Raw genomic sequence first — 25,850 nt, forward strand, 5'->3', positions numbered from 1 at the left:
GGCATCAAGGAATCTTTGGGTTGTGAATTTATAGCACGACTTTTGATGCTCCTTGGTTGGGGTCTGAGCAGATTATTTGTTGCCATTGCAAATATAATAAAATGATGGTCCGATAGTCCAGGATTATGAGGAAAAACATTAAGATCCACAACATTTATTCCATGGGACAAAACTAGGTCCAGAGTATGACTGTGACAGTGAGTAGGTCCAGAGACATGTTGGACAAAACCCACTGAGTCGATGATGGCTCCGAAAGCCTTTTGGAGTGGGTCTATGGACTTTTCCATGTGAATATTAAAATCACCAAGAATTAGAATATTATCTGCTATGACTACAAGGTCCGATAGGAATTCAGGGAACTCAGTGAGGAACGCTGTATATGGCCCAGGAGGCCTGTAAACAGTAGCTATAAAAAGTGATTGAGTGGGCTGCTTAGATTTCATGACTAGAAGCTCAAAAGACGAAAACGTCGTTTTTCTTTTGTAAATTGAAATTTGCTATCATAAATGTTAGCAACACCTCCGCCTTTGCGGGATGCATGGGGGATATGGTCACTAGTGTAACCAGGAGGTGAGGCCTCATTTAACACAGTACATTCATCAGGCTTAAGCCATGTTTCAGTCAGGCCAATCACATCAAGATTATAATCAGTGATAAGTTAATTGACTATAACTGCCTTTGAAGTGAGGGATCTAACATTAAGTAGCCCTATTTTAAAATGTGAGGTATCACGATCTCTTTCAATAATGGCAGGAATGGAGGAGGTCTTTATTCTAGTGAGATTGCTAAGGCGAACACCGCCATGTTTAGTTTTGCCCAACCTAGGTCGAGGCACAGACACGGTCTCAATGGGGATAGCTGAGCTGACTACACTGACTGTGCTAGTGGCAGACTCCACTAAGCTGGCAGGCTGGCTAACAGCCTGCTGCCTGGCCTCCACCCTATTTCATTGTGGAGCTAGAGAAGTTAGAGCCCTGTCTATGTTGGTAGATAAGATGAGAGCACCCCTCCAGCTAGGATGGAGTTCGTCACTCCTCAGCAGGCCAGGCTTGGTCCTGTTTGTGGGTGAGTCCCAGAAAGATGGCCAATTATCTACAAATTCTATCTTTTGGGAGGGGCAGAAAACAGTTTTCAACCAACGATTGAGTTGTGAGACTGCTGTAGAGCTCATCACTCCCCCTGACTGGGAGGGGGCCAGAGACAATTACTCAATGACGACGCATCTTTCTAGCTGATTTACACGCTGAAGCTATGTTGCGTTGAATAATATGCCCTACCAACATTACATACTATACTGAAGATCCAAACTAAAATTGATAAAATAATAAATTCAATATTTGAGAGAATAGTCAGATTAACTGAAAGCTATAATAATAATATTATTACATGGGACTTATATATTGCTTTTCAAGGACCCCAAGTTGCTTTACAATTGTAGAAATGAAAAGAAAAACAAAAAACAGGAGTAAAAAAAAATAAACTCAGACTAAACAAAAACATGAATAAAGAGAGGGGTGGTCTCAGAGAGGGGAAAAAGTGTGATATATATGGGTAGGGTTGGGTTGTAATTTAGGAGGGACTGAAGATAGTGATGGACTCCGAGTCATGTATGGTTGGAAGGAGGGAGTTCCAGAGCCTAGGAGCAACCCTGGAGAAGGTCCTGTCGCCGAAGCTCTGCAACTTGACAAGGTGGTCCACTGTGGTGGCATGGAGTGCGCGTGTGGGTTGGTAGGGGAGATCAAGGTCTCAGAGGTGGGGGTGGGGGGTCAATTTGGTGAAGAGCTTTGTAGGTCAGAAGGAGGATCTTGTAATCAATGCGTTGGGAGACAGGTAGACAGTGGTTCACGGAGGATAGAGGTGATGTGCTTCCAGGACTTAGTGTGGATGAGGATTCAGGCTGCAGAGTTTTGAACCAGTTGGAGCTTATGGAGGGGGCTTGAGTTGGTGCCGGATAGTGGTGACTTGCAGTAGACAAGACGGGAGGAGATGAATGCATGTACAGTGTGAGGGTTTCAGTGGAAGAACGGGAAATGTTGTAGAGGTGGTAGAATGAGGATTTGACAGTCTGTCTTATGTGGTAGTTCAAGGATATGGTGGAGTCCAGGATGATGCCAGTTTTGGTGCCGGAGAGGATGGCTGACGTTTTATGTGCTCCTGCTCTGTTATTTTGTTCATTTTTTGTGTTGTTTTTAACTTATTTTTTTACTTATTTTGTACATAATATTGCTGCTACCGTCACTTATAACCAAAAATAACTTCTGGATATCAGAACAGCGATTACTCACCACGAACTGGGAGAAGCTTTTTCCTTTAACGAGTCCGACGAGTACGATATACTGCTTTCCCGGGAACAGGCCCAAATCCCCGTCATTGCACGAAGAGAAGACGGAGAAAAAGGAAACAGAGGTAGGGCTGCCTTCTGAGAATTTGTAGGCGAGCAAGTAAAACCCAATTGCCATCCGCTCTATTGGCAAACATGCAATCATTGAAAAATAAAATTGATGACCTACGAGTAAGATTAAACAACCAAAGGGACATTAAACACTGTACTATCTTATGTTTCACCAAGTCGTGGCTGAATAACAACATGAACATCATACATTTGGTGGGTTTTACACTCTATCGGCAGGATAGAACAGCAAAATGCGGTAAGACAAGGGCTGGTGGTTTATGTATATTTGTAAAACAGCTAGTGCACGTTATCTAAGGAAGTCTCAAGGTTTTGCTCACCTGAGGTAGAGTATCTCATGATAAGCTGCAGACCACACTATCTACCTAGAGAGTTTATCTGTATTTTTCGTAGCTTTCTACATATCACCACAGACCGATGCTGGCAGTAAGACCGCATTCAATGAGCTGTATATCGCCATAAGCGGTTTTGTGAACAGGAAAACGCTAATCCAGAGGCGGTGCTCCTAGTGGCTGGGGACTTTAATGCAGGGAAACTTAAATCCATTTTACCAAAATGTTAAATGTGCAACCTGAGGGAAAAAAACTCTACACAAAGCTCTCCCTCGCACTTACCTCACCCTCCATTTGGCAAATCTGACCATAATTATATCCTCCTGATTCCTGCTTACAAGCTAAAATTTAAGCAGTGAGCACCAGTGACTTGGTCAATAGAAAAGTGGTCGGATGAAGCAGATGCTGGGCTACAGTACTGTTTTGCTAGCACAGACTGGAATATGTTCTGGGATTCTTCCGATGGCATTGAGAAGTACACCACATCGGTCACTGGCTTCATCAATAAGTGCATCGATGACATCGTCCCCACAGTGACTATGTATTGTACAGTTGAGTGGGACTCTAACCCAGAAGCTTATAAGAAATCCCACTATGCCCTCCGACGAACCATCAAACAGGCAAAGCGTCAATACAGGACTAAGATCGAATCGTACTACACTGGCTCCGACGCTCGTCAGATGTGGCAGGGCTTGCAAACTATTACAGACTACAAAGGGAAGCACAGCCGAGAGTAGCCCAGTGACACATACCTACTAGACGAGCTAAATTACTTCTATGCTCGCTTCGAGGCAAGTAACACTGAAACATGCATGAGAGCATAAGCTGTTCCGGACGACTGTGTGATCACTCTCTCCGCAGCCGATGTAAGTAAGACCTTTAAAAAGGTCAACATTCACAAGGCCAGACGGATTACCAGGATGTGTACTCCGAGCATGCGCTGCCCAACTGGCAAGTGTCTTCACTGACATTTTCAACCTCTCCTGTCAGAGTCTGTATTTCCAATATGTTTCAAGCAGACCACCATAGTCCCTGTGCCCAAGAACACTAAGGTAACCTGCCTAAATGACTATGGACCCGTAGCACTCACATCTGTAGCCATGAGGTGCTTTGAAAGGCTGGTCATGGCTCACATCAACAACATTATCTCAGAAACCCTAGACCCACTCCAATTTGCAAACCGCCCTAACAGATCCACAGATGATGCAATCTCTATTGCACTCCACACTGCCCTTTCACACCTGGACAAAAGGAACACCTATGTGAGAATGCTATTCTTGACTACAGCATAGTACCCTCAAAGCTCATCACTAAGCTCAGGACCCTGGGACTAAACTCATCTGGATCCTGGTCTTCCTGACGGGCCGCCCCCATGTGGTAAGGGTAGGCATCAACACATCCGCCATACTGATCCTCAACATGAGGGCCCCTCATGGGTGTGTGCTCAGTCCCCTCCTGTACTCCCTGTTCACTCATGACTGCACGGCCAGGCTCGACTCCAACACCATCATTAAGTTTGCAGATGACACAACACTGGCAGGCCTGATCACCGACAACGACGAGACAGCCTATAGGGAGGAGGTCAGAGACCTGGCCGTGTGGTGCCAGGACAACAACCTCTCCCTCAACATGACAAAGGAGATGATTGTGGACTACAGGAAAAGGAGAACTGAGCACACCCCTATTCTCATCGACGGGGCTGTAGTGGAGCAGGTTGGGAGCTTCAAGTTCCTTGGTGTCCACATCACCAACAAACTAACATGGTCCAAGCACACCAACACAGTCGTGAAGAGGGCACGACAAAGCCTATTCCCCCTCAGGAGACTGAAAAGATTTGTCATGTGTCCTCAGATCCTCGAAAGGTTCTACAGATGCACCATGTAGAGCATCCCGACAGGTTGCATAACTGCCTGGTATGGCAACTGCTCGGCCTCCGACCGCAAGGCACTACAGAGTGCGTATGGCCCAGTACATCACTGGGGCCAAGATTCTTGCCATACAGATCCTCTATATCAGGTGGTGTCAGAGGACGGCCCTAAAAATTGTCAAAGACTCCAGACACCCTAGTCATAGATTGCTCTCTCTGCTAACGCATGGCAAGCGGTACCGGAGCGCCAAGTCTAGATCCAAGAGGCTTCTAAACAGCTTCTACCCCCAAGCCATAAGATTCCTGAACATGTAATCAAATGGCTACCCAAACTATTTGCATTGCCCCTCCACCTCTTTTACACTTCTGCTAGTCTCTGTTATTATCTATGCATTGTCACTTTAATAACTCTACCTACTTGTACATATTACCTCAATTACCTTGAATATCCGGAGTCCTTGCACATTGAGTCTTTACCGGTACCCCCTGTAAATATCCTTGCTATAGTTTTTTTACTGCTGCTCTTTAATTATTTGTGACTTTTATTTCTTATTCTTATTTTTTTTAGGTATTTTTTATTTGTTTCATTTTTAAAACTGTATTGTTGGTTAGGGCTTGTTTGTAAGTATTTCACTGTAAGGTCCACACCTGTTGTATTCGGTGCATGTGACAAATAACATTTTATTTTATTTGGTGCCTGTGAGGAGGAGTTACGTTTTATCACTGTTGAGCTTGATGAAGTTTTGTTGCATCTATGTTTTTATTGCAGAGGAGCAGGATTCAATGTGGGTCAGTGGTGGGTTAAGTACGGATTTGGTGCTGAGGTAGATCTGGGTGTCATTAGCATAGCAGTGGAAGTCAAGGTTGAAGTGATGGAGTATCTGACCAAGGGGGAGATTGTACATGATGAAGAGTAAGGGACCCAGCACAGAGCCTAGGGGGACACCCTGTATAACTGCCGCTGATGCTGAGGTGTGGCCATTGAGGGAGATGTAGTGGGTCCGGTTTGTGATCTGATGACTTGTTGTGTTAAAAGTGGCACTCAGGTCAAGGAGAATCAGGATGTTAATGGCACCAGCATCAGCAGAGTTGAGGTCATTGATAACTTTGAGGAGTGCAGTTTCAGTACTGGGGAGGGGGCGGAAACCAGACTGGAGGGGCTTGAACAGGTTGTTGATTAGCAGGTGGGTTTGTAATTGGGAGGCAACAGTACGTTCCAGAGTCTTGGCAAGGAAGGGGAGGTTGGAAATGGGCCGGAAGTTATTGAGGATAGTGGGGTCCAGTCCTGGCTTTTTTTAAGATGGAGATGACTGCAGCTGTTTTGTAGTTAGACGGGACAGTTATGTGGGAAAGGGAGAGGTTGACAATGTGTGTGATATATGGACAGAAAGCAGGCAGGCAGGCTTTGATGAGAACAGTGGGGAGAGGATCCAGGGAGCAACTTGTAGCTTTGGATGACATGATGAGCTTTGAGATATAAGGAGAGAGTTGTAGAGTTCAGTGGAGTGAGTAGAGAAGTGAGTAGAGAAGATGTCGTCACGGGGCTGAAGTAGTTTGCTGACAGTGGAGAACAGAGTCCGGGAGTAGGTGGACCTGGCAGCACTGAGGGCATCTCTGTAGGTCCCATAGGGCGGCGCACAATTAGCCCAGCGTCGTCCGGGTTAGGGTTTGGCCGGCGTAGGCCGTTATTGTAAATAAGATTTTTTAACTGACTTGCCTAGGTAAATAAAGGTTGAGTAAAATAACATTTAGGTGGAGAGGTGGAGTTTGAAGGCCTCAGCGTAGACAGTGAGCTCAGACTTCCTTTTCCGGCACTCCAGGCAGCGGCCAGCTTGCTTCAGGGCGCCTACCTCAAGGGTAAACCGGGGGGAGGAGGAGAAGGAGTCGGTTTAGTTTGGATGAGGGCCAGAGAGTTGAGGGAGAGATAGAGCATTATTGATTTGGGCAGCTAGTTCATCAGGTGAGTTGGGGGCATTTTCAAGGGGCAGGGCAGAGCAGATGGCATGAGAGTTGGAGGGGGTCAAAAGCTTTGATGTTGCGGAAGGAGATGAGGCAGTTGTCAGTGTTATGGGGTGAGTATGAGGTAAGAGAGAAATGACGTATCTTGTGGTCAGACAGTGGGAACAGGGAAGGGTGAAATATGAGAGAGAGCAGATGAGGTCAAGTATGCTTCCTTTAGTGCAAGTAGGAAAATTGACATTTGATAATATTGAAACAGTCCGGAACAGCAATGAAATCAGAGGCAAGTTTTGAGTTTGATGAGGCCACGTGAATATTCATATTGCCAAGCAACACTAAGCAGAGACTGGGACAGCAATGGTGAGTCATTAAGATAGTTCAGACAAGAATGATTTACTCGCTTTTGGAGGACGGTAGACAAGGATAGTGGTGATGGAGCAAGATTATTTGTATGTCATGTATTCAAAGGAGACAGTAGGGAGAGACAGTTCAGTTATTTTGATTTTAGAATTGTACAGTACAGCGAGGCCGTGGAACAGCGGTGACACAGGTAGCCATAACCAGCTGGAGTAGCTTGGTTTGACGTAACAGAATAATGAATGCTGTCTCTGCAAGTAATTTCGTTCATGAAAGTAAATGAAGAGACATTCGTTTTATTTTGTTGTTAGATTGGTATTCTAGCCTGGCTGGTATTCTAGCTGGTATTGTCAAATGATGGTGTTGACAATGTCCATTGTCCCAAGTGTGGTACACACCATACACCGTGGCATATTCTACAAGCACATTTGAGAGAATAAGGCCTAGATTCAATCAGTTCAACGTTAACCCGTGATAACCGACAAAATGCATAGCATTTAATTGTTTTTGTTTGGGCAATGTCTGAGGTGTAACTGTGTTGGAGCTGACAAATCAGTGAGCAGCAGCTCTTGTAGTCATTGTCACCCTTTCTACCCGCGTTAGAAGTTCAGAACAAAAAAGTGAAGGCTATATATAAAGATAATGATGCTCAAATGAAAAATGATTAAACAAAATAATAAGGATCGTTGTCAGCCTAATCAAGGTGTAGATTACAGCACACATTTCAGTGTTTGAACTTCGTAATACGGCTGCATGATATTTCTGGTAATGTGACTCTGCATCCAATGGCAATATTTGTGATAAGTTAAAAGCTGCTCGCTGATTTAACAACTCCAATACAGTTACACCTCGAGTTACATCGGCGATAACCGACACCTTATTGCTCGACGTTGACTTAACAAAAATCAATCATATGCTATGCAGTTGTCAGTTATCGTGGGTTAAGGTGGTTCTGATTGAATCTAGCCCCTAAGCTTCCTTTGCCACACCCAATGATAACATAAGAAATCCTGTCTTTAATGGTAACTCAAAATGGAAATTCAGATTTTTCAAAGTCATATTCTGATTGTTGTAAACACAAACTGTTGAGAGTGAATGCAAATGGACATGGTATTAATTTGGTATTCCCAAATCTTAGATTCTTATGTCTGGGATGATTCTGAGCACATTTTAAATTCCAGCATTGGCCAGTTACCGTTTTTCCTACCCCCCCCCCCCCCCCCAATATAAAATACATAAACAGATACACACATATTTCATGGGCTTAAGTCCTCCTCTCTCCCTTCTCCTCTCTCAACCCCTGTGAAGATACATTTTCAGCCTTGGTTTTCTCAGCATTCAGAGAGGGATGCAGCTACAAATCTGTGCCCCCAGATCATCATCCTGACCGCTCCTATTCTCTCTCCCACTCTCTATTATCCGTGCCTCTCTCCCACATGCACTCTCTCCCTCTGATTTTCTCTCCCACTCCGGATGTCCACTGGAGCGGTGGCCATTAAATGCAGGCTTCAGCGTGCTGTCAGTCTCACGTGCTGCCGCACACTAAACCGTGGTAAATACCCAGGAAGCCGGGAAAACAATTACTACACAAACTTTTCTGACTCCCCCACCGTGCCCCCCTGAAGTTAATGAGTGTGGTGGTGGTCGGGGGTGTTTGGACTGAGCTCTGTCTCCCCTTCCACTTCTCTTTTCCTGAATGTCACTGAACTCACTCAGTCCATTGTTCCATTTTCTCATTTTAGTTATTGGTTATAAAGTAGACATTGGTTTTATACTGTTGCCATTAACTTTCCTTCCCAAGTATTACTTTTATTTACTCTCTATATCTCTCATTTCTATCACGGCGCCTGAGATCAAAGTACTTCATGCAATGTACTGCTTTCAGGTCTCAGCATCTTTTCCCTTTTTTGATGTCAGATTAAAACAGTTACAAGTGTTTTTCAAAGCCTCACACATACTTACATGTACCTGTGAACAAAAAGTTGGCCAAAAAGTTGGAAAATACCAAACCACTTGGTTGCTGTTTTCTTTTTTTGCTCAAATGATTAATCTTGATTTAATTGGAAAGCTAAAAAATGGGATTCATATGACATGTTTTTGTGATTCTGCCCCATAGACAAGCTCAGAGGCTGTGTGAGACCTGAAGCAGAAAATGGATAGTCATATTATTTTATAGACATCCAAGATTGCTCTGGAGATTTAGTCTTTCTCTATAATTGAGACACAAGGGTATATTCCCTTTCTCAGACTCTAATGGTCAGTACATTAAGGGCTATGATTGAAGAAAGCCATACACTTACAATAGAGGCCACAGTAAATCAGAAAATAAAGCTTTCTAGCCAATTTGAACATTACACGTAGAAGATAGCACACCATAGGTACCTTTCTTCTCTGGCAAGATTACTCTTTGGCAGAGTTAAATGGGTGTAATTTCGAAGTAATGTCTAAAAGCTTTTTGAATTAATAAAGAAAGCATACAGTGGTTCTTCCTTTAAAAGTTGTGTCGTGCTGCAGCACAGCTTGCGGGCAATTCTATGGCACGTTAGTTAAGTGTCAACCATTGTAGCCATTTATGCTAGTTAGTGCTAGTTTGACCACCAGAGGGCATCTTTGAGAAGCGTTTGACTGTTTTTAATATTGGCTGTACTAGAGAATTTAAAACCTTTTTTTGTAAGAACATAGTATATGGGATTGATTTTAAGAAATGTTGCTTAATTAATTTGATTAATATTGTGCTGTTTCTACTCCAAGAAAAATGAAACCCTCAGGGCGCTGTACAACGTGACCGGTCGGGAGTAGGCTACTAAGTGACTGCAAGTGAAGAGCAAAAATATCCTAACATTTCCACACCCTAATTGTAGGCTAACCAATACCCAAACGGAGATTCAGTGAAAATGAAAATCTCATTGATTCATCAAGACCAGTCCCCATGCTTGTCTCAGAGCAGTGCGTGTGGGTGACGGAGATAATGCATTTAGACAAGTATTTTCATCAAGGACATGTTGTTTGCAGATTCCACAAACAGGAGGTGGAGTTGCAGAGCTCACAGGTGTGCCTGGTATGGATTGTGACTCCATCTCATTCCTCTCCCTCTTCAACGTATCATTCTCCGCTTGACTCTCCGCCAATTTCAGTTAGGAAAATATGGCGCTGTACAACGGGACCGGTCGAGAGTACTGCGGGCCTAAGCTACGAAGTGACTGCATTATTTTCCCCAAAAAAATCTGAGCCGAGGAGCATCCCATCCTATACATCAGCCGGAAGCTCTGTCATTCAGGAATAATAATAATCGTTGGATAACAGATCGGCTCTAGGAACTCATTAACCTTTCTGAAATCCCCATCCCGGATCCGGGATTTTTGTCATTAAAAACCCTGACTAGCATAGCGTAGCCTAGCGCCAAAATATAATTTCATGAAATCACAAGTGCAATATTGCAAAACACAGCTTAGCCTTTTGTTAATCCATCAGTCGTCTCAGATTTTGAAATTATGCTTTCCAGCGAAAGCAATACTTGCATTTGTGTAAATGTATCGATCGATCGCTCTACAAAACAATACGAACAGCTAGCGCCAGGTAACTCGGTAACAAAAACCAGCAAAGCTATCAAATTAATCGTTTACCTTTGTTGATCTTCGGTTGGTTTCACTCACGAGACTCCCAGTTAGACAGCAAATGTTCCTTTTGTTCCATAAAGATATGTTTTATATCCAAATACCTCCGTTTGTTTGATGCGTCATCACAAGGAATCCACCGGAAAAAGCGTTCGCGACAACACCGGAAAAAATTCAAATTATATCCATAATGTCCACATAAACATGTCAAACATTGTTTTTTATCCAACTTCAGGGTGTTTTTCACATATCTATTCGATAATAAATCAACCGGGACGGTTGGCTTTTCACTAGGAGCGAGAGAGACAATGGCTACCTTTCAGAATTGCGCAAAAATCACCCGGAGAGCCCCCACCTGTCCACTTACCCAATGTGCTCTTGCAGGCTCATCCTTCAAAATAAAGGCCTGAAACTACGTCTAAAGGCACCTTAGGGAAGACATAGAAAAATAGATCTTATTGATGAGACTTCACATATGCGATAGGAAGGCATTGGAACACAGAGCTCTCAAAATGAGTGCCACTTCCTGCTTGAAAATTTCTCAGGTTTTCACCTGCAATATCAGTTCTGTTTAACACAGACAAAATTCTTACAGTTTTGGAAACTTCTGAGTGTTTTCTATCCTAATCTGACTATTATATGCATATTCTAGTTTTGGGGGCTGAGGCTGATAATAAACGGAAATTGCGTGTCAATTCACAAACCATGTGCCATGGAATCGGTATATATTTTTATTTATCACAATTTTCTTTTACCGATTTTGGTCTTCAATGCAGGGCCGATAGAAGGGTTTCTTACCTTTTCCCCTCATTTTTAGAGGGAGAGAAACCAAAAGCCCACTTTTCAAGTGAAATTCCCCCATTGTATTTACCCAAGTTCTCTCTTAATTCCAGGACCACCGACAGTTTTTTTGTTGTTACCTGATGCAGGACTCTAGTGCCAGAGAAGAGAGACTGTCAGACTGAAAACACCTCCATTAAACCTCTCTGGGATAGGCGGGACGCTTGCGTCCCACTTGGCCAATAGCCAGGGAAAATGCAGAGCGCCAAATTCAAATAAAATGATATAAAAATCAAACTTTCATTAAATCACACATGTAAGATACCAAATGAAAGCTACACTCGTTGTGAATCCAGCCAACATGTCAGATTTCAAAAAGGCTTTTCGGCGAAAGCATAAGATGCTATTATCTGATGATAGCACAACAGTAAACAAAGGGAGTGTAGCATATTTCAACCCTGCAGGCGCAACACAAAACGCAGAAATAAAATATAAATCATGCCTTACCTTTGACGAATTTATTTTGTTGGCAATATGTCCCATAAACATCACAAATGGTCCTTTTGTTCAATTTATTCCGTCCATATATGTCCAAAATGTCCATTTATTTGGCGCGTTTGATCCAGAAAAAACTGCTTCCAATTTGCGCAATGTCACTACAAAATATCTCAAAAGTTACCTCTAAACTTTGCCAAAACATTTCAAACTACTTTTGTAATACAACTGAAGGTATTTGTAAACGTTAATAATCTATCAAATTGAAGACGGGTCTATCTGTTTTCAATACAGGAGGACAAAAAACTAACGCTACTTTTCTAGTCTTGCGCAACACTCAAACAGTACACATAACGTTACACTGATTCCAGATGGCCGTTCTTCTTCATTGCACAATGGAATAACCTCAACCTATTTCCAAAGACTGGTGACATCCAGTGGAAGCGGTAGGAACTGCAAACAGGTTGATTAGAAATCTAGTATCCCAATGAAATCTCATTGAACAGACGGTGACCTAAACAAAAATAAAAATCTGAATGGTTAGTCCTCGAGAGTGTGAAGTAACACAAGCATGGGCCAAAATGTACCTTTCTCCAGGAAAACGACCCAGGACTTTTATTCGGGGAAAGAAACAGAATGTGCCACAGCGCTGGGTAATAATACAACCAAACCAAAATCTAGGTCATCTTTGAGCCTTTCTACACGGTCCCTGCTTTCTTCCCGTCCCTCTCTGCTACCTGACAGCTAAGCTTTTTACCTGCGTATCCAACAAAAGAAAACAGAAATCCAACAGGCTTGTCCTTACTGGGGTGAGGTTTGCGGCCAAGTAAGAGAGATAGGTTACTGTCCAGTTGGGTTCGATATCCCAGTGTTGGAGGGCCCTGCATGTCAGCTCTTGCTGCTCCAGACCAAAAACAGATCTGGCCAAAGCCAGGTTAAAACAGCCACCCCCCAACCTCCAATCTAATTATATTCAGGTGTGTGTAATTAGGCTCTTACCCTTCCAGGCAATCCTCTCTCCTGGCCAGCAGATGTAACCAACAAGCAGGAATATACCGGCCTTAACCCACCCAGCCTCTCACTCATCACACACCCTTCTCCTCATCTCCGACCCGGCGGGCGTGGAAGCCATTGTCCACAGAGTGTTCCGGTGGGACGAGTCTGCATTCCCATGTTTCGACCCGGACCTGTGGACTACAGAGAAACAATACAGTTGGAGTGATTGAAACCACCTGGTTACTCTTTCGTTGGTCTCCTTGTTCTTTGACATCCAGACTAGAGGAGCATGGTCCGTGACCAGAGTGAAATGTCGTCCCAGGAGGTAGTACTTTAACTTCAATGCCCACTGCACCGCTAGGCACTCTTTCTCCACTGTTGAGTATTTGATATCTCGGGGCAACTGCTTCCGGATGATGTATAAGATGGGATGCTCCTCCGCTCGTACCTCTTGGGACAAGACAGCTCTCACCCCTGTGTTGCAGGCATCAGTCTGGACCACCATCTCTTTCCATTTTTTTGCTTTGGCGGTTAGATCTGCTCTGTGAAGAACCTCCAAGACAGCGTTGAGCTGCTTCAGGTGAGATTTCCAGTTAGGGCTGTACACAATCACGTCATCCAAAGATGCTGTTGAGCACTCACTGTGGGGTCTCAGGACCCTATCCATTAGCCTCTGAAAAGTAGGCGGAGCTCCATGCAGGCTGAAGGGTAGAACCGTGTAATGGTACAGCCCTGTAGGCATGGCAAAAGTCAACTTCTCCCTCGCCTCTTGAGCCAGTACCCCATTTTAAGATCCAGGGTGTTGATATACTGGGTGTTACCCAGGCGGTCAATCAGCTCATCTACACAGGGCATAGGATAAGCGTCAAATTTTGATATCTCATTTAGTTTTTAAAAGTCATTGCAAAACCTTACCGACCCATCCGACTTCAGCCCTAAGATGATCAGGCTGCACCATTCACTCTGGGGTGGCTTGATAATCCCCATATTTAGCACCTGGTCCTCCTCCTTTTTCAAAGCCACCCATCTGGCCTCTGGGATCCTATAAGGCCGTAATTAAATCAAATCAAATTGTATTAGTCACATGTGCAGAATACAACAGTGAAATGCTTACTTATGATGCTACTGCTACCTTCTTTCCAGGTTTTGTGTGGATATGGTGGTGCATCAAGGTTGTTTGCCCTGGGAGGGGAGAGAAGACAGCCCTGCCTCTCGAGCCGCTTCTGTGGGGACAGGGGACCAAGCTGCTCCAAGCAACGCCTCTCAGGCATGCCACTTTTTGAGAAGGTTAATGTGGTATATTTGCACTGGCTTCCGGGGCCCTGTCTGCCGAACTTTGTAGTTCACTGGACTCACCTTCTCCAGGATCTCATATTGCCTCTTCCAGGTGGACAGAAACTTATTTTCTGTTGTGGGCACCAGTACCAAATCTCTCTCCCCATTCTGGAATTCTCTGGGTTGAGCTCCCCAGTTGTAGACCCTCCTCTGTGCTTCTTGGGCTTTGGCCATATGCTCTCTTACCATTGGCCACAACATCTGCAGCCGATCACCCATTCCACCACATGGTCAATGATACTGTGATGCGGACTTGGCTCAGTCTCTCAGGTCTCCTTTGCAATACACAGGAGGCCCTGGGGTTGTCATCCATATAGGAGCTCGAACAGGGAGAATCAAAAAGATGGAAAAGAGCAAATATGGCAACAACTGGTCCCAGTTCCTTCCATTCTGGTCTACTACCTTACGGAGCATGCTCTTTTATTAAACCTTTCAACAAGCCCATCTGTCTGAGGGTGGTACACAGAAGTGCAGATTTTCAGGACCTTGCACAAGTCCTGCATGATCCGAGACATGAAGGGGGTCCCCTGGTCGGTGATGATCTCCTTGGCTATTCCCACTCGGCTGAAGAACATCACCAGTTCCTTGGCAATACCTTTCGAGGTCATAGTTCTTAGGGGAATAGCCTGTGGGTAGCAGGTTGCATAGTCTAGAATCACCAGAATATTTTGGTGCCCTTTGGCGTACTTTACCAGGGGCCCCACCAGGTCCATTGCAATTCTCTCAAAGGGGACAGTACATCATTGTGGCCATTGGGGCCAAGCTTCCTGACATCCAAGACCTATATACTAGATGGTGTCAGAGGAAGACCCCAAAAAATTGTCAAAGACTCCAGTCACCCAAGTCATACTGTTCTCTCTGCTACCGCACGGCAAGCGGTACCGGAAAGTCAAGTCTAGGACCAAAAGGCTCCTTAACAGCTTCTATCCCCAAGCCATAAGACTGCTGAACAACTAATCAACTAGCTTCCCGGACTACATTGAACCCCCCTAACCCCCCCCTCCTTTGTTTTTACACTGCTGCTACTCGCTGTTTATTATCTATGCATAGTCACTTTACAAATAACCTCGACTATCCTGTACCCCCGCACATTGACTCGGTACCAGTACCCCCTGTATATAGCCTCGTTATTGTTATGTACATATATTGTGTTACTTTTTGATTGATTATATTCATTTTACTTTAGTTTATTTAGTAAATATTTTATCAACTCTATTTATTTAACTGCGTTGTTGATTAAGGGCTTGTAAGTAAGCATTTCATTGTAAGGTCTACACCTGTTGTATTCGCCGCATATGACAAATTTGATTTGTCACTTGATTTGTCTCATCCCACCAAAACAGGTCAACATTTCAGGTGGCCTTTTCCAACAACTCTTACACTAAAAAGGGCATTATCATCCTTTTAACAATTTCACAGTATTATTCCGAACTCATACTGTTGAAAAATATATAAAACACATGTTTTTGACTACACTGGGATGTTAACATTAGTTGATAAGTTGATAAGTAGTAGAAAATGTGTAAATGTTCAAATTCAAAATGGATTAAACATATACACTACCGTTCAGCAGTTTGGGGTCACTTAGAAATGTCCTTGTTTTCCATGAAAACATACATGAAATTAGTTGCAAAATGAATGGCCACCAGGACTATTTACATTGATCCACCCTTTTGTTTTTAAACTGTTGCTACTCTCTGTTTATTATCTATGCATAGTCACTTTACAAATTACCTCAACTATCCTGTACCCCCTCACATTGACTCGGTACCTGTACCCCTTGTATATATTCTCATTATGGTTATGTACATTTATTGTGTTACCTTGTGATTGATTAGATTATTTCTAACTTAATTTAGTAAATATTTTATTCACTCTATTACTTGAACTGCATTTTTGGTTATTGCTTGAAAGTAAGGATTTCACGGTAAGGTCGACACGTGTTGTATTCGGCGCATGTGACGAATACAATTTGATTCGATTTGATCTATGCTAGGAAGAGGGATTAGAGGATTTGTGAAGTGAGGTTTAGGTGCAGTGAGTTGGCATTCAGGACACGACCGGCAATAATCCTCCACGGCTCTTACCACTCCCAGCCAGGACCCTGTTCTTTGTCTTTTGGACACCCAGGTGGGCTGTTCCGAACTGGCCTTTGAGGTTGAGACTGATGGGCCCCTCCCCAAGATCTTCCTCTGACAGCTCCCAGACTGGGAATGGATCGAAGGGTCCTGCTGATTCTTCCTCTTATCCCGGCTCAGTGGAGGCTCCATCCGGGTTCCCCTGGGCAGCGCAAATAGGTTTTTTTTGTTGACTTTTGGAGGGGTTCTTGGGCCATGGCATGTTTGGTTTTCCTCCAAGCCCCAGGTGGGGTACGGGGAGGTTGGGGACTAAGCCTACTTGAAGTTGACAGTTCCCTTGAGGGGTTGTAAGCTTCACCACTGTCATTGGATATTCCTTGGTGTCCTCGTGAAGGCAGGTCTACTGCCACAGGATTCTCTGGGGTACGATTGTGCTCACCTACTAGCTGTGGCGGTATCAATGACCGCATACTGTCGGAGTCCAACAGGGCTTCTGCATCTCTTCCATCTACTTTGGTTGGAATTGTGGGGACTGTTTCCTTATGGGCCCAACAGGAGTTCATTAAGTGACAGGGCCTTCCCCCAACTGGGTCTGTCTTACCAGACTTCAGCAGATCCATTGTTGGTCCACGGACTGTGGATTGCCCTTGCTGGCCACCTTATTGGCATTATGGGGAAGGGCCCCATAGGAAGTGGTCCATTACCACTCTCCACCATGCTGGGCCCTTAGGGGTCACTCTGCAACCAGACTGACTGGGCGGGAACAAAGGTCCATTCGTGGAACTTCAAGGCCCGGGTCATTAACGTATACCCATACCGGGCAAGAACCGCTGCCTTAACCACCTTGAAGTTTTCAGCCTGGTCATCTAATAGGTCATAGTAGGCCTGTTGTGCTTCTCACACCAGAAAGGGTCCAAGCAACCCAGCCCTGGTGTTCTTGGGCTAACCCTCCCGTGTTGCTGGTTAAGAGGTAGGCCTCCAAGTCCTCCGCCTGTGTCATTTTCAACAGGAACCTTCCCGGGTTGGGTCCACTGGCTGGGGTTGCCTGTGGAGCACAAACAGTGAGGGTTTGTAGGTGGGCCAACAACCTAGCATTTTGATTCCTTTGCTCTGAAATTAACTCCCTGTGCATGTCGAGCTGGGCTTGGCTGTCATGAGCCAGCTACCTGATGAGGTTCTCCATGATCTGGTATTACTTCACAGTCTCTTGTCACTTGCCCTTGAAGCTCGAAGGAATAATGCCTACATTCTCCACCAGTGTAGCGGTCGGGGGGGGGGGGGGGGGGCTGGTCAACATCTGACGAGAGTGTGAAGTAACTCAAGCGTAGAGCAGAATTGACCTTTTTCCAGGGAAATGATCCAGGACTTTTATTCAGGGAAAGAAACAACAGAATACGCCACAGCAATGGGTAACAATAAAACCAAACCAAAACCTAGCTCGTCTTTGAGCCTTTCTACACAGGTCTTCCGGTCCCTCTCTGCTACCGGACAGCTAAGCTGTTTACCGGCATATCCAACAAAAGAAGACAGAAATCCAACAGGCTTGGCCTTACTGTGGTCAGGTATACGGCCAAGTAACATCCGGTATGTTCCTGTCCATTTGTGACTTGATGTGTCTTGGCTTGGAATATTTGGGTTTAATATGACAACTGGCTGTCAGCAGATTCCCATTCAAATCAAAGTTTATTTGTCGCGTACACAGATTTGCAGGTGTTATAGCACGTGCAGCGAGATGCTTGTGTTTCTAGCCCCAACAGTGCAGTAGAATGTCTCACAAATACAATACAAATTCACAAATAATCAAAATAACCAATAATCAATCTTCCATGTGTCTGTGCCAGGGTATTCTCTTTTGCCACTCTGCCCATAGCCTCTTTACCTTCAGGACTTTGTTCACCAGCGACCATTTAATCTCCACCAGTATTTGCATGGAGAAGGGGTCCGATGTCTATATGTCTCCCTACAATAAGAGTTGAAATTACCCAGTAATTAGTCTTTCCAACATTACAGGCCGTCTACGATTGACATTGGAGGGAGAGGGGAGGCTGGAGAGTCACGATACAGTGCCCACAGCTTCCAGAAACAACACTGCTAAACACTGACCCTTGTGAATTAGTATATGCATTATAATTTCTTTTTTGGGGGGGGGGGGGGGACATCTATATTCTAACCCCCTCTCTCTCGTTTTTCTGTCGAGTTTGATGTTTTCAGTTTTTTCCCCGCCCATCAGGATGTACTATGTACTTGTGGGGCAGTAGTGACAGTGTCTTATTCTGGAACCCAATTACCTCTGAGAGCCCTGGACGAACAGGGCTGCTCTTTCCAAGACCATTTTCCCCCTCCATCCGTCCACAGTACCCATCACACACACATACACATCTCACTCACTGTCACCCCGCTGAGAAAAATCTTCTCATTTAGCTTCTACAGATGACAGGTAAAACGAGATATCCCCCTAACACACATGAATACATATTCTTCAGATGGTTTTTCCTCTTACTTTCATGATGGTTTGGAATTTTTATTGATTAACAAAACCATGAGGTTTTTAATGTGGTTAGGAAAGGTCATGACATTCAGAAATGCCATTCTCTTTGGGGAGCAGTCTGGATGATGGCCTGTTAAACAAGGTTAGCAGTCATATTGGCTCAATTTCTATCTATTTTGTGGCCTCCAAAATTCCCACATAAACACTGCCTCGCTCAAGCATGTCGCTCACCATTAGGTACTCAGCTTGAGAATTTCACAGTGAATTATACAGCCCTCAGGAGGTATGGGAGGACTACACTGACACAAACATGCATAGGCTGCACTAAATACACACACACACACACACACACACACACACACACACACACACACACACACACAGGGAAACGATAAATGCACACCCTGACCCTCAAACACACACATGCACTAATTCTTGTGTGCATCACATCCAATGACATATTTTCCCACTGAGCTACCTTGCAGCGCTCAATGTTGCCTCACTTGGTTGTACTCATGTAATTATTGAACTCAAATTAAACTGCTTTGAAGGAACAGACACTGAGGACCACACACAGAGACCATTAACCCTTTAGCAAGCTCATCACCAGTGGCAAGACATCCAGTGGCCCGTGATTGGACTTTCACTGGGCCCCTCGCCGTGATTAAGAGGGTCATGATGCAGTCGGCAAGAGATCTGAAGGCACGTACCCCCAAGGCCATCCAGGGCTCTGAAGTCATAAGCGCACATTTTACAATTCCCTCTTGCATTAACATAGTAAAACAATCAATGAGTTGAGCTAGAAAAGCCTCATCCTCTGTCCTGTCAGCATTGACATTGATAATTAGCATGCCAAAAGAATCCCAGGCACTTTTGTCAGAGTGGATTTGCAGGGGGAGAGAGAGGATAAGTCCATTTTGCTCTACAGTTTTTCCCTAATGCAGTCTAGGGCTGAGGAGTTCTCTGCAAAGAAGAGGGGTGGGCTCCCGGTAGGCCTCAGCCATGCCGCTTTCCAAAGCGAAATGGAAGAATATTATGGATGTGATGATAGCATATTACGTTTTGATTGATTAATGCATGTCAAATGGACTTTTCCCTGTCCTCTTTTCCCCGTCAATTGAAAATCTGCAAATCAACTGAGAACTCCATTCCTTAAATATGGCCACCAGATGGCGCCGCGATCCGTTTGCTAGTTTTCTCTAGAAAAGGGGGACGAATAAATAGCTACATTTGCCAGAATCAGATTTGAAATGACCTACAAGAAATTCCACAAAACAGTGGAACTCGAATCACAGAGAAAGATCAATTATGACCTTCACCTTTTCTTTGAATATTCAAGAAAGGCGTTGTTGATGTAATTATAACCAATCTTCTAGTTAATAGCAAATGAATGATAGCTAATGAATGGTGAAAACACACATGCTAACTACTAATAATTACTCTTAGTTTAACAGAAACAGATTAACAGAATTAGTATGACAGATCATACAGTCTCATTCAACGTGAGAATGCAGCATGTCTTGACTGGATATCTATTTGATCTGTGTTCGGGGCAGTGACGCGAACTTAAACCTAGCCACTCTCTCATCTCTGAGATGATGCTGCAGAGATGGAGAGCTGCCATCTAACGGGCTCCTGTCCAATTATTTTGTGTATTTTTTTTGTGAGATGCCTCACAAGTCCTCAACTGACAGCTTCATTAAATAGTACCCACAAAACACCAGTCTCAATGTCAACAGTGAAGAGGTCACTCCGGGATGCTGGCCTTCTAGGCAGAGTTCCTCTGTCCAGTGTCTGTGTTCTTTTGCCCATCTTAATCTTTAATTTTTATTGGTCAGTCTGAGATATGGCTTTTTCTAAGGACCCTGGGACTGAACACGTCCCTCTGCAACTGGATCCTGGACTTCCGGAAGGTCCGTCCCCAGGTGGTAAGGGTAGGCAACAACACGTATGCCACGCTGATCCTCAACACTGGGTGTTCTTCAGGGGTGTGTGCTTAGTCCCCTCCTATGCTACCTGTTCACTCACAAATGCAGGGCCAAGCATGATTCCAACACCATCATTAAGTTTGCTGACGACACAACAGTGTTTGGCCTGATTACCAACAACGATGAGACAGGCTATTGGGGGACGTCAGAGACCTGGCAGTGTGGTGCCAGGACAACAACTTCTCCTTTAATGTGAGCAAGACAAAGGAGCTGATCGTGAACTACAGGAAAAGGCGGGCCGAACAAGTCCCCATTAATATCGTCGGGGCTGTAGTGGAGCGGGTTGAGCATTTCAAGTTCCTTGGTGTCCACATCACCAACGAACCATCATGGTCATGAAGAGAGTACGGACAACACCTTTTCCCCTCAGGAGACTGAAAAGATTTGGCATGGGTCCCCAGATCCTCAAAACGTTCTGCAGCTGCACCATTGAGAGCATTCTGACCGGTTGCATCACTGCCTGGTAGGGCAACTGCTCGGCATCTGACCGTAAGGTGCTACAGAGTGTCGTGCGTACAGCCCAGGACATCACTGGCGTCAAGCTTCCTGCCATCCAGGACCTCTATACCAGACCTCTATACCAGGTGGTGTCAAAGACTCCAGCTACCCTAGTCATAGACTGTTCTCTCTGCTACTGCACGGCATGCATGCTTCTATCCCCAAGCCATAAGACTCATGAACAGCTAATCAAATGGCTACCCAGACTATTTGCATCCCCCCCCTTTTATGCTGCTGCTATTCTCTGTTTATTATCTATGCATAGTCACTTTAACTCTACCTACATGTACATTTTACCAATCTTTGTAGTTCACCGGACTCACCTTCCCCAGGATCTCATATGGCCTCTTCCAGGTTACAGAAACATACTGTTGTGGACACCAGTACCAGAACTCTTCTAACCATTCTGGGATTCTCTGGGTTGAGCTCCCCAGTTGTAGACCCTCCTCTGTGTTTCTTAGGCTTCAGCCATATGCTCTCTTACCTTTGGCCACAACTTCTGTATCTGATCACCAATTTCAACCACATGGTCAATGATACTGTGATGCAGGCTTGGCTCAGTCTCTCAGGTCTCCTTTGCAATGTCCAGGAGGCCATGAAGTTGTCTTCCATATAGGAGCTTGAACAGCGAGAATTAAAAAGGGCAAATATGGAAACAACTGGTCCCAGTTCCTTCCATTCTGGTCTACTACCTTACGGAGCATGCTCTTTAAATTTTTCATAAATCCTTTCAACAAGCCCATCTGTCTCAGGGTGGTACACGGAAGTACGGATTTGTTTTACCTTCAGGAGCTTGCACAAGTCATGAATGATCCGAGACATGAAGGGGGTCCCCTGGTCAGTGAGGATCTCCTTGGCTATTCCCACTCAACTGAAGGACATCACTAGATCCTTGGCAATACCTTTCGAGGACATTGCCTCTGGGTAGCGGGTGGCATAGTCTAGAATCACCAGGATATATTTGTGCCCTTTGGCGTACTTTACCAGGGGCCCCACTAGGTCCATTGCAATTCTCTCAAAGGCGACAGTACATCACTGGGGCCAAGCTTCCTGACATCCAGGAATATACTAGGCGGTGTCAGAGGAAGGCCCTAAAAAATGGTCAAAGACTCCAGTTACCCAAGTTATAGACTGTTCTCTCTGCTACCACACGGCAAGCGGTACCAGAGAGCCAAGTCTAGGACCAAAAGGCTCCTTAACAGCTTCTCCCTCCAAGCCATAAGACTAAGGAACAACTAAACTTATCAAATGGTCACCTGGACTATTTACATTGAACCCCCTCTCTTGATTTTACACTGTTGCTACTCGCTGTTTATTATCTATGCGTAAGTAAACATTTCATTGTAGGGTCTACAACTGTTGTATTCGCCGCATGTGACAAATAGTCAAATCATGATGACACGGCCAAGTACTGCTCATTGCGTCGGGTTCAAACTGTTAGTGCTTTGTCTGCATAACGATATAATTAGCCTACATGTCTTTTTTTGTATTATCAACTGTTACTAATGATCCTCAGCATCAACCACACACCTGACGGTGTTTACAGAGGAAGCAAGTTAATGTATGCGAAACAATGTAATTATATGTAATGATGATAATGTAGGCTATACCAATTTAAGGGAACTAACAGTAAATTGGCAGGTCTGTGGTTATTAGGGCTACTGATGATCGATACTGATTAATATTTAATAGCCTTAATAGCCTAATTAAGACATTTGAGAGTGCCCATCCCTGCAATTTAAAACCTCTCTAGGCTAGGGCGCGGTATTTTCACGTCCGGATGAAAAGTATGCCCAAAGTAAACTGCCTGCTACTCAGTCCCAACAGCTAGGATATGCATATTATTAGTAGATTTGGATAGAAAACAGCCTGAAGTTTTTAACACTGTTAGAATGATGTCTGTGAGTATAACAGAACTTATTTGGCAGGCAAAATCCCGAGGACAAACCGTCCAGGATTTTTTTTTTTTTAAGTCACTCTCTTTTCAATGGGTTTCTATGTGGATCTAGATTTCTAAGGCACTTGCTTGCCGTTCCTATCGCTTCCACTGGATGTCAACAGTCTTTAGAAATTGGTTGATGTATTTCCTTTGAGAAAGGAAGAAGTAGGGTTGTTCAGGACGAGGGTCGAGTCTAGTGTACTGTTGTGGTTGGGGCGCGCGACCTGAAAGCTCGCTCCACTTTGTTTTTATCCGCTATTGAACGCAGTTTATCCCGTCTTAAATGTTATCGATTATTTACGTAAAAAAAAGTTGTATTAGGAAAGTTGTTTGAAATGTTTGGACAGAGATTACAGGTAATTTATTAGATATTTTGTAGTCATGTTGCGCGAGTTGGAACCAGTGTTTTTCTGGATCAAACGCGCCAAATAAATGGACATTTTGGAGATATAACGACAAAATTTATCGAACAAAAGGACCATTTGTGATGTTTATGGGACATATTGGAGTGCCAACAGAAGAAGCTCTTCAAAGGTAAGGCATGAATTATATAGTTATTTCTGAGTTTTGTGTCGCACCTGGCGGGATTAAATAATTGTCTGTGTTTGTTTAATGGGGTGCTGTCCTCAGATAATCACATGGTTTGCTTTCGCCGTACAGCCGTTTTGAAATCTGACACCGTGGCTGGATTAACAAGAAGTTAAGCTTTATTTTGACATATTGCATGTGTATTTTCAAGATTGTTAAATATTTACAATTCTGTAGTTTGAATTTGGCGCCCTGCACTTTCACTGGATGTTGGTCAGGTAGGACGGTGTCCCATCTTGCCTATAGAGGTTAAAAGGCTGTACAATACATTTTTTACATAATGGCACATTTTATAAACTTTACTGTGCCAGCGTTGGTTTGTGGTGGTAAATAGACAGCTACGAAAAATATAGATAAACTCTCTTGGTAAATAGTGTGGTCTACAGCTTATCATGAGATCCTCTACCTCAGGTGAGCAAAACCTTGAGACGTACTTAATATTAGAGTTCATGCACCAGCTGTTGTTTACAAATATACACAGACCGCCACCCCTTGTCATACCGGTGGCAGCTGTTCTATCTTGCCGATGCAGCATAAAACTTTCCAGCTGTATTTGATCCATGTCGTCGTTCAGCCACGACTCGGTGAAACATAAGATATTAAAGTTTTTACTGTCCCGTTGGTAGGATATTTGTGATCGTAGCTCGTCTATTTTGTTATCCAATGATTGTACGTTGGCTAATAGGACTGATGGTAGAGGCATATTGCCCACTTGCCGTCGGGTACTTTAAAGGCCCCTCGACCTACGTTCGCGATATCTCTGTCTCTGTCTCCTGCGAATGACGGAGATGTTGGCCTTGTCGGGTGTCTGAAGTAAATCCTTCACGTCTGACTCGTTAAAGAATAAATCTTTGTCCTGTACGAGATGAGTAATCGCTGTCCTGATATCCAGAAGCTCTTTTTGGTCATATGAGATGGTGGCAGAAACATTATGTACAAAATAAGTGTCAACGATGGGTGTAGCTGGTGCATGGAAGTCAGGCGCAGGAGAGCAGAGATGAGTGAACACAAAGCACTTTATTGAGGCAAATAGTAAGACCAGAACCTAACAGCATCAAATGCCTAAAACAAGTAAGGCAGCACAAAGTACCACAAACAAAGTACAAGTACAGGCTGCCACAAAACACAGGTATACATAAAACCTGGTGCTAACCAGCAGGAAGCGTGCCAACGTCGACAAATAAACAATACCCCACACAGACATGGAGGGAACAGAGGGCTAAATACACATAGTAATTTTGAGGAGACGTAAACCAGGTGTGCAGGAAAACAAGACAAAACAAATGGAACATGAAAGGTGGAGCGGCGATGGCTAGAAGACCGGTGACGTCGACTGACGAACGCCGCCCGAACAAGGAGAGGGACCGACTTCGGCAGAAGTTGTGACAATAAGTTACAAATAACACGAAAAAACACAAGCAATAGCACAATTGGTTGAGAGCCCTTAAAATGGCAGCCATTTCCTCCGTCGCCAATTATAAGCCGCACAGTCCGACACTATAAACATTCCCAAATCCAGCTCACAACAGAATTGTGTAAAGTAACAGAAACATTAGAGGCATGTATGGGGGTGTGCCCAAAAACAAGTAGATACCTGTAAGTACAACCAGGTATGGGAGGCAAAGACGGCTGGCAAGAACAGGTCAGTGCGGGAACAGAAGCGTCCTGTTTACACGTACTTCAGCACAGCCCTCATACAGCTGTGCGTCATGTTAGGTAAACAGCACCTGACACAAGAACACAGAATGACATGTTTTCCTTCCCTATTCACTAGTGAATTTAATGTGATCCTGTGGGTTGACTTTTTCCTCTCCTCTTTTCTTTGTCAATCCTTCATATTCTGGACGGCAGGGGCGGCAGGTAGCCTAGTGGTTAGAGCATTGGGCCAGTAACCGAAAGGTTGCTGGATCGAATCCCCAAGCTGAACAGGTAAAAATCTGTTGTTCTGCCCCTTAACAAGGCAGTTAACCCACTGTTCTCCGGTAGGCATTCATTGTAAATAAGAATTTGTTCTTAACTGACTTGCGTAGTTAAATAAAAAAATCTAAATGTGCATACCAGCAGAGAGTGCCAGGTAACCTCCTGTAGGTATTTGCTCTTACTCCATTTGATCCAGCTTATCAACC

General features: G+C 44.3%; 1 protein-coding gene across 3 annotated transcripts in view; it reads left to right on the forward strand.

Moving 5' to 3' along the window:
• negr1 (neuronal growth regulator 1) overlaps positions 1–25,850 on the forward strand; it is a 394,158-nt gene that overhangs the window by 316,642 nt on the left and 51,666 nt on the right. The window lies entirely within an intron of this gene.

This window comes from Salvelinus alpinus, chromosome 16, assembly GCF_045679555.1.
Source record: "Salvelinus alpinus chromosome 16, SLU_Salpinus.1, whole genome shotgun sequence".
In the NCBI taxonomy this organism is placed as follows: domain Eukaryota; kingdom Metazoa; phylum Chordata; class Actinopteri; order Salmoniformes; family Salmonidae; genus Salvelinus; species Salvelinus alpinus.